Source organism: Leptopilina heterotoma, unplaced genomic scaffold (assembly GCF_015476425.1).
Source record: "Leptopilina heterotoma isolate Lh14 unplaced genomic scaffold, ASM1547642v1 Lhet_311, whole genome shotgun sequence".
Lineage (NCBI taxonomy): Eukaryota > Metazoa > Arthropoda > Insecta > Hymenoptera > Figitidae > Leptopilina > Leptopilina heterotoma.
In genome coordinates this window covers 244,469-258,904 of record NW_025111012.1, presented here as the reverse complement: position 1 = coordinate 258,904, position 14,436 = coordinate 244,469, and the positions used below count along the sequence as shown (strand labels likewise).

General features: G+C 30.7%; 1 protein-coding gene across 1 annotated transcript in view; it reads right to left on the bottom strand.

The window, feature by feature from the left end:
* Positions 1-11,687, bottom strand: part of LOC122504709 (microtubule-associated protein futsch) — a 333,942-nt gene extending 322,255 nt beyond the window's left edge. The window contains exon 1 of the mRNA XM_043615915.1: positions 11,250-11,687. The gene's annotated coding sequence lies outside the window, so the exon portion shown is untranslated. The remainder of the gene's footprint in view (positions 1-11,249) is intronic.
* Between the last annotated feature and the right edge of the window lie 2,749 nt (positions 11,688-14,436).

The following is a 14,436-nucleotide window of genomic DNA, read 5'->3' as shown; positions in this document are numbered from 1 at the left end:
TCGAAATTTTCACAATAAAGGAACGCAGGCGCGGAACCTGTCAAAATAAATGGCCGACGCGACGCGAAACGAGTGTTTCCTTTTATTCACTTCGTCAATTTTATATAAAAAAAACAATAACCAATCATTAAAAAAAAGAAAAATGTGTTAAATGCACTCTTTATATATTCATATTCCTTAATTCACAAGTTTTATTCTTCCCACATCTTCATAATTACAATTAACAACTAAATGCATCGGAAAATCTTACAATCATACGGGATTGAACACCTACCTAACCATACAACTAAATATACGCATAATTATAAATCGCACGCTTTTACATTAAGCCTCTCGGCTACGCAATCGATGGGGGAAATTTACTATTTAAGAAACATCCCTTACCAATGAAATAAATTAGAATATGCGTCGATTTTACTTTGTAATTAATGTAAGTATGGATGTCAACAATATTCATAATATTGAATAAATAATATTGTCAACTAGTTTAAATTTGATACGGTTATTAGAATTTAATAATAAATAAATAAAAAACATTAATTTTTTCTTAATAACCTTGAAACCTTTTTTAAGTTTGACAGTCCTCATGGTAAATTTGATTATTCTTTTTTTTCGTGTACAAAATAGTGAATTGACCTTGAATGAAATGTATAATTAATTATTCTCACAGCAATATTTAATAATTTAATGAACTTAACTGCACTGCATAATAGTTGAGAGTAGTACACGGAGAGAAATCTGTTGCTCTTAGCGCATGAGCAGGCCGTACTAAAAGCGCATACACACCACCATGCGTAAGTTGCAAGAAATCCATGCTAATTTTTCATGGATTTGAGCAACTGTGGCACAAGTGGTAAAAAGCTGTGCAAAGTTAGCACCGGCCTTTGCAAAATTAGGTACAGACGTCTATGCGAAAAGCGAACCAACATGTCTCTATAGCGTTATTCGTAGCACATTTCTCTCCGTGTAAGAGTAAGTGAAACGGTAAGATAAGTGAACGACCATTAGTGTGAGAGAGAGAGAGAATAACTTGTGGTTTTCGAGTAGGTATCTACTTTATGTGCACGGCGTTCATTTTTCGAAAGAACTGGACTGAGTACTATTTGTTCAATATTCGCTTCTATTATTGACTTGTGTTTTGTACACTGCCGCGTTCTTTTAACAATTACATGAGAAAGTAATTTCTCATTCCAATTTTTTATACTCTTATTCCCTCTTAGACTATATAAACAGTCTTGTTTAAGCTGATGAATGGGATAAATTGTGTTGAGTCCCAAACTGTTCAGCTATGAAACTTCTAATACTATAGTGTGTACCTGTCACATATTATTCTATAAAGGAGTACTACACTGACTGCATAAATCATTTTTCAATTTTTCTCCGTGTTGCCATGATTGAATTATTTTATAAGAAAACATACATACATGTATATTTTGGTCTGACATTTTGTTTCAGATAAATTTTAGACATTTTAGCCCCCTTAATTACTAATAATTAAGGGGGCGTCGCAAGAAAAATAAACAACTTGGTAAATAACCCGGGTAGCAATTGAAGTCTGGATCAGGTCTGTAACTGATCTGGTTAGATCTGGGCCAGATCTGGTAACCAAGTCTGTGCCAAAGCTGGTTTGAAACGTGGAACATGTCTGAAACGTGTATATAACCAGATTTGACTTTCTCTGTTGTTCGTATGGTAACAAGGCGTTCGACAGTACCTAGCGTGGGTTCTTGCTTTTTTCTGGTCATTGCTTTGCTGTTTATTATAATAGCTTTGCTTTTTGTAAAATTTGTGTTTTTAGTTGAAAATATATTTAATTTAAATATAATAATAATATTTTTATCTCTTGCAATTAATAAAATAGGCATTTTTCAAATGAATAAGATTGTTTTTAAATAAATTACAAAAAGCAAAATTTAACTTAAATTTAAATGTTTTAAATTGTTTATTTTTTAATTTTCTTCAATTTTTTTTTATTTTAAGCTGGAAGAACTACTTAAATACACACTCCTAAACATAAATTTTTCATTTTTTTTTATTACAGTCGTAGATTATAATTATATTAAGAAAATTCCTAAACGCAGGGATTCGAGCACCTAACTATATATCGCAACGCAGGTTTTGGTGACGTAGGGGACGCAAGATAAAACGCTTTAACCGCTCGACCATCTCGGAGGTCTGAGAATCTGGGCTTAGAGAAAAATTGCATTCAAAAAGCAGAGCAAATAGACTCTCTTTCTCTCTCTCACTGGGCGATGTCCAAGTTAGTCCCGTGAGGGGAAGTAGCCTTCCCCCACCATGCGGCACACCAAGTCGAAACTGAGTCCCGAGCAACCCTCACAGCGGGGGCGCTCGGTCCCTCAAACCCTCATTAAGGAAAACTGTTAATGACTTTTCTATAGAAAGGGCGATTATCAATTTGCTCCCGTGAGGGGAAGGGGCCTTCCCCCACCATGCGGCCTTGTACCTGACTTCGGGGTTCGGAGCGAACGTAGCACAGCGGGGCGCCCGGTCCCTTAATCCCTCATTAAGCCATCCTTCCTTAATGACAGTGTTTAAAAAATATAAATTTCTCAAATATAAACATTTTTCAATTTTTTTTATTCAATTCAGATTCCTTGTTTTATTACGAATCCATACATATGTAGTTTGCCTTAAAAATTTTAGTATTTAAAAAGTTTAAAATTTATTATTAACTGACTGATTGTAATTCTTAAGTTTTTTCAGAATTCAACTGAAGTAAAAAGTAGATTATACAGCCAGAGAAAATATATATTTACTTGAAAGTCAAATTTACTATGAATTTATTTGAGTGTCAGTTCATAATAAATTAAAAGTTTTTTTAAATATTAACATTTTTAAGGCAAATAACATATGTATGGATTCGTAATAAAATAAGGGATCTGAATTTAATAAAAAAAACTTTAAAATGTTTATGTTTGAGAAATTTATATTTTTTAAACACTGTCATTAAGGAAGGATGACTTAATGAGGGATTAAGGAACCAGGCGCCCCCCGCTGTGCTACGTTCGCTCCGAACCCCGAGCTCAGGCCCCTGGCCGCATGGTGGGAGAATGCCACTTCCCCTCACGGGAGCGAATCGATGACTGCCCTATAGAAATATAAATTTGTTAAATAGTAACATTTTTAATTTTTCATTGACATATTTAAATTCCTTACTCTCTCACGATTTCATACATATGTTGTTTATCAAAAAAAAGTTAAAATTAAAAAAATTTGTCATTTTTTTCAGATACATAGAATGAAGTTAACTCTACCAAAAACCTTACATATTATCAAATAAATATTTACTGTATCACTTAGGTTTTATCTAAATCAATTTAATGCTATTTGACCCAATAATTGCATTATTTGAAGCATATACCATTTAACTTAATTTTTTAATTTTAACTTTTTTTGGTAAACAACATATGTATGAAATCGTGAGAAAGTAAGGAATTTAAATATGTCAATGAAAAATTAAAACTGTTACTATTTAACAAATTTATATTTTTATAGAAAAGTCATAAACCCCCGCTGTGAGGGTTGCTCGGGACTCAGTTTCGACTTGGTGTGCCGCATGGTGGGGATAAGCTGCTTCCTCTCACGGGACTATCTCGGACTATCTCGCGCTCATGCTACGTTTGGGAAATTCCCAAAAGTTGTTTATATAGTACATTTTCAGATTTCTCGGTTTTTAATTTGTAAGCATAAATTACTTGTGTAGAGTAATAATTATAGAATTTATTGTACATATAGGGATTTGTTTCCGAGTAAATATTTTCTAATATTAGGTTAAACAATTATAAATCTGAATTCAGTTCAATAGATACATTAAGTAACCAACTGTTTAGTGAAATAATTTTAAAAAGCATGCAGAAGAAAATGTTTTGCATTATAAGGGTCATAAAATATAAATATTCGTGAAACGACAAGAACAATTATATTTTAATTGTGCTCTCTAAATTTGAATCAGTTAAAAATCACTGGGTTAACTAACAATAAATGACTGACATTTTACTTCTGCAATCAGTTAAAATTAACTTATTGTCAATGACAAAATTAATGGTTATCAGTAAAAAACAACTAAAAAATTGGTCAAATTTCATCAATCTTTCAGTGTATTACAAATTATTATTATTATGAATAAATATTCGGTATATTATAGTATATAATGAAAAAATTAATATTATGAGCTACTCACTAATTAATCTTATTAAGCTTAATTAATAATTCTTATTTAATTATATTTTAATCAGTTAAATGAATGTACTAAAATATCAGTTATTTTTAACTGACAATCAGATATGCTTTTCTGAAAATTAGTTATTTTTAACTAATTCAAATATGGAGAATGATCATGAAAATAGTAAAGAGAAATTTATAGCAATACAAAGTTAAAATTTCGGTTTTCTCTTAATATTATACTTCTGTACGTCGCTATCCTTGTTTTCCTACCTGTAGAAGGGCTCAATCGGTTTCACCTTACCGACTTTTCATTATTTGTGCAATTGGTTTAGTAGTTTTGGTACCTGCTTATAGATAGAGCTGTTTAATTGGTTACCAAGTCTGCTTCTGCTTTGGACCATGTAAAATTCCAGATCCGTTCCAGATCTAGAATCACAGGTCTGCATCAGATCTGTACTCTGGTAGAGACTTGGATTTTGCTACCCGGGAACGGACACTCTAGTATGTATGAATGTGTGTATGTATATATGTATGTATGTCCGCAAAATTTTGTTCGCACGTATAACTTGAAAACGTCTTGACTGATTGAAGTAAAATTTGGCAATCTTTTAGGTATTGGTCTAACTTTAAATATTAACTATAGGTATTTGATGAAAAAATATTGAGCTGAACAAAAGTTATAAATTTTTCCAAAAATTCAAAAAAAAATTTTTTTAATTTTTGCAGATTAGCATAAAGTTTTTAATTTATTCATAATATAAATGATTTTAAAGATATATAACAATAAATTAAATTAAAAAATAATATTAATAATATAAAAAAAAATTATGAATTTTCCAAAAAATTCGAATTTTTTTTTAATTTTGACAGATTGCTGTAAATTAATCAGTTATGACTTTAGTAAGATATATATAAACAATAAATTTACAGATTTTAAACATATTAATTAGAACGGGAGGTATTCAATTTTTTCAAAAAATTAAAAAAATTGAAAATTTACAAATTTTATATTTTTTAATGTATAATCTTTTAAACTTTCTGTAATTAAATATTACATGTTATTTAATCATATTTTAGCATAATTTTGAAAAAAATACTGTCCTTAACTAAAAGATAGAAGTAAGTATAAAAATGTTTTTAATATCAAAAAATTGAAAAATTATAATTGACAGACCAATTACTATCAAGCTTAAATCAGTAGTATTTTTGGGGTCTCTGATAAACTTTTGACGTTAAAATATAATGGAAATTAGAATTATTTGTTTATCCATTTAATCAAAAATTTTTCAATTGCAAAAACTTCAAAAATATTAAAAATGGAGATTTTTTATAATAAAATTGATACTGCAGGAATTCAAGAATACCTGTGATACGATACTTGCATTATGATACTGGGAAAAAACTTAGATAGTAAAAAGTTTTGTTATTTTAATTCTAGATTTAACTTTTAGGGATGTTTTGGGCATTCTAAAGGCAAAAGTTAAACAGGGTGTCTATTATTATTTTTGTTTAACAAACAATCCCGTTTTTCCTAGCTTTGTACAAATTTTTCCATATGTGTATCTTTTCTCATCAAATATAAATTTTTTTGATAAGTATTAACAATAAATAAAACTACAAATGGCTACAAAAATTCACTTATTTTATGAAAATACTCTTCGACGGGTTTTTGTTTTTACTAACACTTTTAACAGGGGTTCTACCAACTGGAAAAAACGACCATGTTGAAGTCCACAACGTTGATCAACGAAAAAAAATTTTAAACTTAGTAAATTAATTAAAAATGACGCTGCAATATTGTCACAAAAATATTTCGAAATAAAAGATTGATGTTTATATTTTAATATAATAATTATTTTGCAATTAAATATTAAATTAAAAATAATACTTGAATGCATTAAATAAATTTATTTCGTTGACAAACGTTGTGGACTTCAACTTCGTAAAAACTGGAAATATGCAGGAATTTAATTTAATCGGGAAAAACTGTGAATTTAGCCTGCAATATAGGTCTTATTTTAGATTTTAGCAATTATGATACAATTAGTTCGAATTTGATTCACTATATGTAACTCCAAAAACTGGTGGAAATTTTGGATTAACTAAATAATACAATAATTAAATTTCTACAAATAATTGACAAACATTGTTCTCTGCATTTTAATTAATTAAAAATAAATTATTTGGTGATAAAAAGTCAATCACTGATTTAAAATAGTAATATTTTTCTAATGAAATAGTTAATGGTAGCTAATTATTATTTTTTCCAGTCAAATTAAATTCCTCGCTATTTACCATTTTGGAGACTGGTAGACACACTATTGAATGTATTTGTAGAAACTAAAACCCGTCGAAGACGGGTACGACAGCTAGTATTAAATAATTTTAAAACTTTATGTAGTTGTCAACAGTAAAATAAAAGAACAAAATTAAAAATATAAAAACTTTAAACTATAAAACCAAAAGATTTATTTTATACACGGAAAAACCTTTGAGAAGTCTGCCTTCCCACTGTCACAAAATTTCGCTTCTCACTGCATGGAAAGTCTGATCGCCCGCCACTGGGTGCGTAGCATTACCGTTTTCGATAGACAAACTTCCCAAAAAGTTTAGAAAATTACAACTGGGTACGTTGGTCACCCAGTTTGGGAGTGCAGATGAACAAGTTTAGTGGTGGCGCTGACGCATAAGTTTCGGGTGAGCAGACTGCTTAAAGGTTTTTCCGTGTAGTTAAAATCTTTCGAAAATGTCAATACACAACTGTTTAGTTACTGAAATTAGCGGTAGCGCTAACGCCACGACAAACTTTGAAACATAATTTCAAAATTTGAAACATAATTTCTCGGAACGCCAAGACAGTGCCATATCAAAATAACTGTACAGGACTTCTATACAGTAATAATCAAGTTCAACTTTATATTTTTGTCAACAGTGTTATGCACCCACATAGCACAATAGTATGAGGTAAGGTTATGTTGAGTACCAATCGTAAGGCTCATAAGGTTACACGATATTGCTATGGTAGACCTGAGGTGAACTAAAAACTTCCGCCATGGAGGTAAGGTTACATGTTAGGGTGTGGTGACTATATATGATAAGGCCATGGTAACCTTACACGTTAAGGTTGAGGTAACGTTACATGTTAAGGTTGAGGTAAGGTTACATGTTAAGGTTGAGGTAACGTTACATGTTGAGGTTGAGGTAAGGTTACATGTCAAGGTTGAGGTAAGGTAATTATTAAGTTGTAAGGTTGAGGTAAGGTTGTGATAAGTTTACCAGTTATAGAAAATATTGAAAAAATAATTAATAAATAAATATTCAATTAAAATGTTAAGTTTGTTGCTCTTCTCTATTTTGAAAACCTGACATGAAGCAGAAAATTTTGAAAACAAATTTGGGGGGACTGGGATTCGAACCCGGGATCGACGCGCATAAACCCAGTCCTCCCAAATTTGTTTTCAAAATTTTCTGCTTCATGTCAGGTTTCCAAAATAGAGAAGAGCAACAAACTTAACATTTTAATTGAATATTTATTTATTAATTATTTTTTCAATATTTTCCATAACTGGTAAACTTATCACAACCTTACCTTAACCTTACCTCAACCTTACAACTTAATAATTACCTTACCTCAACCTTGATATGTAACCTTACCTCAACCTTAACATGTAACGTTACCTCAACCTTAACATGTAACGTTACCTTAACCATAACGTGTAACGTTACCTCAACCTTAACATGTAACCTTACCTCAACCTTAACATGTAACGTTACCTCAACCTTAACGTGTAAGGTTACCATGGCCTTATCATATATAGTCACCACACCCTAACATGTTACCTTACCTCCATGGCGGAAGTTTTTAGTTCACCTTAGGTCTATCACAGCAATATCGTGTAACCTTATGAGCCTTACGATTAGTACTCGACATAACCTTACCTCATACTATTGTGCTATGTGGGCAGTAGCTGTCTAGTAATTCATGTTTCATATTTTTGGCATTAAACAAAATAAAAAATATAACATGAAAATAACTTTATCTAAAGTTTAAAAGCAAAAATTAACAATTATGACAAACATAAAATGAACCAAAATATGAACACAGAATAAAAATTTAGCTGGTTCAATAAACTATTTTTAGGTTATTTTAATATGTCAAAACGAAAGTCAACTTACTTATAATTCCTTATTTTTAACGAACAAAATGTAATTTGTAACTTTAAATATGATTTGCTTCACTCATTTCATAAAGTATGCATAATATTGAAACGAGGAGGAAAGTAATAACGTTACTTTCCTCCTCACTCTCTTTTCAACAAAAAAGTTAAAATTACACAAAATTATACAATAAAATAGGAAATTATTGTGAAACAATTATTAGTTGATAATATATGTAATTAATATGTTTCGAAGTCAGGTTAAGTAGCAAAAGTGACAATTTCAGTTTATCACGTTGCGAATCGTCATGAAAGTATACAGCATTTTTTTTACTGGCTCGTAGAGCAGACAACTTTAATATTCTTAAAATGATAATTCTTTGCTAATTCGTGTGGCTACTGTGTACACATGGCGTTCACAACAAAAATTGTTTTTAATAAACTTGTCTAAGATTTGAAACTCTTTATTACATCGAAATATTGTAGTTGACACCCGTAGCGAAAGAAATCGCAAGTTAACTTATTTTTAAAACCTCCTATTTCAATAAAAAAACATCAATTTTATTTTCACCAATATTTTTCTTTAGTAAGTAAAAAACAGTTTTTCAATTTTGCTTTGAAAATAAACATCCTAGGTTCCGGAAAATTTTGAACATAATCTGCCTACATAAAAACAACTTATATCTGGAATTAGACCAATCTGTCATCCTTTAGAAAAAAAGACATGAGTGAGAAATCTCGAATTTAAATCGAAAATAATCGAATGTACTCTCGCAGTTATAGCAATGAAAATAAAACATAGAAGGGCACACTCACATTTCCAAATCTAAAGAAATATAGTACCTTAAAAACTCATACATAGTTAGAAGATGGATCTACAGTCGCTCTTTTCAATATCATTATGAAGTGGCAATTTTTATTTTAATTAACTTAACTTTAGAGAAACTAAATAAAAATTTAGGTAATTTTAAATGAGTCACAATAAATAATTTAATATTAAATAAAAGGAACAATTTGAATAGAAAAAAAGAAGAAAGCAAAAAAGTCGACCGCGTAGCGGTTGACGAAGCACTATAGTTTCTTAAAAAATTGAAGTGATTCAATAAAGGACACTCTCGCCTAAATAATTAATATAGGAATATTGTACCTAATTAAATTTCTTTTTCAGTCAACCAAAATCGTTACTAATATCAAAAACTTATGTTTTAAAAAAATATTCAAACTTTTGTATTTTTAGTCAAACAATAAGTACTGAAAATTATTTGAATACAATGATAAAATATAATTGCTTATAGAAAGATAAATTTCGGATCTATAATAAAGCAATTTAATTGATACAAACAGAAAATTATTTTTATCAAATTCTACTTATTTAAATGTACTACAATAGAAGAGAAAAAAAACAATTTTCTAATCTAAGAAAACCTCCTATCACCAAAAAGAGTCAATCTAATCTTTTAAGAAAACACAAAATTTGAAGGACAAAAAAATATGGCGTTTCCTTTCTCAAATGGATAATCATTTTTTTTGCACGATGGCAAAAAAAATATCATAAAGTTGACCAAAAAAACTTCTCGAATCATTAAGGACAAAAAAGGTCCTTTTGTTTTTGATTTTCAGAAAAAAATTCGACACAAAATTGAAGAATCATTTCCAGAAAAAAAGAAGAAAGATTTTCAGAACCTTCCGCGATATTCGATTTTTAAGGTGTCTCGGTCAATGTGGAATACCGGCTTCGAGTAATGCGCATGATCTTGGAAACCCTTTTTAGCAGAAAAGATTGAAAGGATTCGAGAAGCGAATGCGCAAGGATTTAACTGACTCCAGCATATGATTGATCCAAATTAATCATTAAATTACCCTAACAGGTGACAAACAATTTCAATTTAAAATCTCAATTTCTTTTCTTTGATAATCCGGTCTCAAAAAAGGTAAAAGATATAATTTTACAATTACATTATCAATTTTAATAAACACTTTTTTCCTATTCGTCAACCGATCATTTCAAATGTCACAAGCGGAGGCGAAGGAAAATTTTGAAATTCCTTAGTTCGGTGTATAAATATCCTCTTAGAGTTGTATATAATCCAAAATATGTTTTCGATTTTCGAAGATAAGTTAACAACCACAATGAAAGATAAAACTGATAAAAAGATGGAGAGATGACTAAATCCAATCCGGCGAAGAGATAATCAATGAAATATTGCAAATAAAACATTTTCTAATATTAGTTTCAGTTTTGACCACTGGGGCGTTCATTTTCCAAAATCTCCTCGAATTTCAACTCTTATCTTTCACACTGTTTTATTACCTTTTTTAACCATTCTTCTTTTATTTCTTATCTGCTTTCTATTTCACCTTATTATTTCCTTTTTCTCCCTTTTTAGCAAGATTCTTTAGACAATTATCTTCTTTCTTTGATTCTCAATTCGAAAAATCACTGATTTCGGAAAAAAAGTTATTTCTGCTCTTAAAAATAAAGATGGTAAAATACAGATTTTCCAAAATAAGACTTTTCCTTAACACAATAAAATTGAAAAAAGCTTTCATTTACACTTTCACAGGATCTTTCTTAATCACCATTAAAGAGCAAGAAGCGCTGAACACTTCAATAATGAAGAACCACTCGAGGAAAAAAAGGTGAACACTGAAATTGAACAAAAGCCACTGGGGTTGGAATCACATTGAAAAAGGGAAAAAGCACCGATTAAACTTTTAGAACCTGCCCCACTTCATTCCTGACACTGCAGTAGTATTTCCCTTGGCAACAACCCCTCCCAGAGAGTAGTAAATTATTTTCACTGTAACGCTAAAGAAAAAATCCCCCTTACTTAATAATCCACAATCAGCTGATCACTTTCCTAATAGAATAAATAACTTGAAATAAACCCTGGACTCTTGACTCACCTTAAATTTCTCGCCTCTCAACAGATCCTAGAAGTGAAGGGAAATGGATTTTTTGAAACCTCACGAGAGGAGAGACAAACTCTCCTCCCTATTTTTTCCTTTTTTCGATTTCCCTTTCTCCTGTCGTGTGTGTGTTATTTTCCTGCTGCTAGCCCGGAAACAATAAAAAAAACCGCCGTCAACGGAACGAGAGGGTGGAGGAGGAAAATTTTGTCCGCAGGTCTCGTGAAAAATAAAAAAAAATTTTCTCTAGTCCTTTTTTTCCTTTTGATCTCGAAAAAAGTGCGGAAATTAAAGACAGCAGCTCGCAGTGCGGGCTGCCGGCTCTCTGACAGTCTTAGAGGCCCCCTCACTTGCTGCGTCGGTTTTTCGCACACAAGAGAATTCCCCTCATCCCCACTCTCTCGATCAACCACGCAAACCCTCTCGCCGGTTTCAGAGAGCAATTCCGTACTAACTCCTTCCCCTTCACTCTGTATAGTGTATAAAATGATACCATGGTTTAAAGGCGCGTGCGCGAGAAATTTTCATCCCTCTGGCTGGCTTTTGGACATTAGTGAATTAGGGCGCATGACAATCGCAATATCCACCACCGTGGCGCGATGCAGCTGACAGCGATAGCGAAGGAAACTATGTATGAGATCAAAAATGCATACACCGGCCGGTGTCGTGAATAAATTGCATAGGGGGTCACTGCATTAAGCTCGACTAAAATCAACAAATTGATTCCTGTTATGCCCAATTCGATCATTTTTATATTGAAGGGAGACAATTTTGGATTTTACTTCATTTGAATAGAAGAGAAAGAGCAAAATTATAATACTGAAGCTGAATCAACCAAAAATTGTCCCTTAATATACATTAAAGCAAGACCTTCTCATTTTTTATGAGAATGTAAAAATTTGATACAAACCTTTACTAGCCAACTGGCTAATAACTGGAATGGATGTCACGCTTTTTTTTATCAAGTTATTATATAGCCCAACTTTATAAATTCTGGTCAACGCTTCTGCAGAAAAACTAGACAAATTATTTCTTTTAAAATACTGAAAATTTGTTTAATATGAAGATTTACTGTAGTTAACATATTTATTTCATGCAATTAATATAAAATTTCTATTTAGCACCAAAAAAATTCAATGAAAAATATTTTTGGAAAATTTCTGTATCCTTGAAATATATACCGTAAACTGGGGCCATTAGGAACAGATTTCAACTTTAAAGTCTTGCAACTTTTTTGTGTATTGAAATATTGCCTAAATTTTTTGTTTCTTTTCTTGATCTTGGCGAGCACATTGAAAGGTTAAATAATTGTCTTGATCAAAGCTGGAATTTTAAGCAAAAAAGTCGAAAAACACGCATTTTTTCGAAATTACAAAATGGGGCTATTAGGAACAAGGTAGTAAAAACCATTGGAAAACGTATTTAAAGTTAAAGAAGTTATTTTTTATTGCTTCAAAGTAAACACAGAGTATAAAACAAATGTAAAAACAAAATTAAAAGAGCGAATGTGTGTTTTAAACGTTGCTGGTATCATCAGTTGAGGCCGATGATGGAATCACTGGTGGTTTTTTACGACTTGTCGTTCCCAACACTCTTTTACAATTTCGAACCATCTTTGAACGCTAAAAACCAAATTAGGTGATAAAAAACAAAAAAAATTACAAAAAACTTTCTTTTTGACAACACACTTTAACAATTCGGAAGAAATAATTGTGTTCCTTATATATACCCGCCGTTTGTGAATTTTGTTTTTTGTTTCTAAAATCTTACTGTAAATACAAAATAAACATATTTATTACTTAGTGAACTCAATAAAGTTTCCCATAAGAAATCCCATTAATAAAAAACAATCACATTGAGAAGATAAAAATGAAACAACTTACCTCAGCAATCAAATGTTTTCCAGGTTTGAAACTTCACTAAAACACATTAAGTCACTAACAAGCTACTATTGTTCACAAAATAATTAATAGTCACAATTATTGCATTGAAATGTGTTGCCAGTTACTGCAGCAACAATTTTTCAAAAGCAAGTAAAACAATTTATCGATGAACGGCGCCGATAGCATCAACTCCACCCGAAAACAGAATTTTGTTCCTAATAGCCCCGGTGTTCCTAATAGCCCCAGTTTACGGTACATAATTAATGGAATGGAATAAAAAATAATATAATAACATATTATAATTTTTAATTAATTAGTTGAATTATTATATAAAAATAATGGAAATAGTAAATTATGACATGTAATTTCCTACATTACTTTTTTATTTTTAAATTCAATTAAAAAAAAATTCTAAATTCGAATATCCTAAATATTTACTGTTTTCAAACAACTTTCATTTTTTTAATGCACTATTATTAACAATAACACTGAAACAAATATTTTTTATTAGTATAAACAATTATAATCTATATAAACCTTAAAACGATAACGCAATTTCACCGAAAAAATCTTGGGGGGTAACGGGGAGCGAACTCGGGTCCTGCTGGACTAAAGTCGCATTACTTAACGCACTCAGCCGTTCAACGCAATGGATACTGAGGATTAAGAATCACACATGTTTCAGTTCAGTGCCGTAAGTAGAGATTTTATTAATTTATTATTAATTAATATTATTAATTGATTAATAATTAATTAATAATGATAAATTAATTAAATTTTTAATTAATAACAAATTAAAATGAAAAGTTTTAAAATATTTGAAAAAATAAGAACAAATTTATCTCTAGAAAATAATCAGTCGAGCTGTCCTGTTATTGGACATTATTGCAGTGTCATCGATATAACAAACTTAGAACTATAATTTCTAGGAGTACTTTAAAGTAACATTAAAAAAACTAGACAGAAGTTATGTATAGCCAATATCAAATTCAACTTGAATGCGTTGTACAGGCATTCGTCCGTCTGGCAACCAGGACGGGCCAAATTTTGTTCCGAAAGATGACTTTCTACTGGCGTTCTACTGGCATTCGTCCGCCTAGCAAGCGACGCGGGACAAATTATATTCTCTATTGAAAAATAAAATAAAAAAAAATATTTAATTAACTATGCATGGTGCATGTTAATTAACATTTATTTATAGATCATTTAAAGCATTTTTTACACATTTTACATTTTTTTTACACATTAAAATTCTAAACGCTCGCAGTGGGATACGAAGCCCAAGCCTATCCTATAATCTA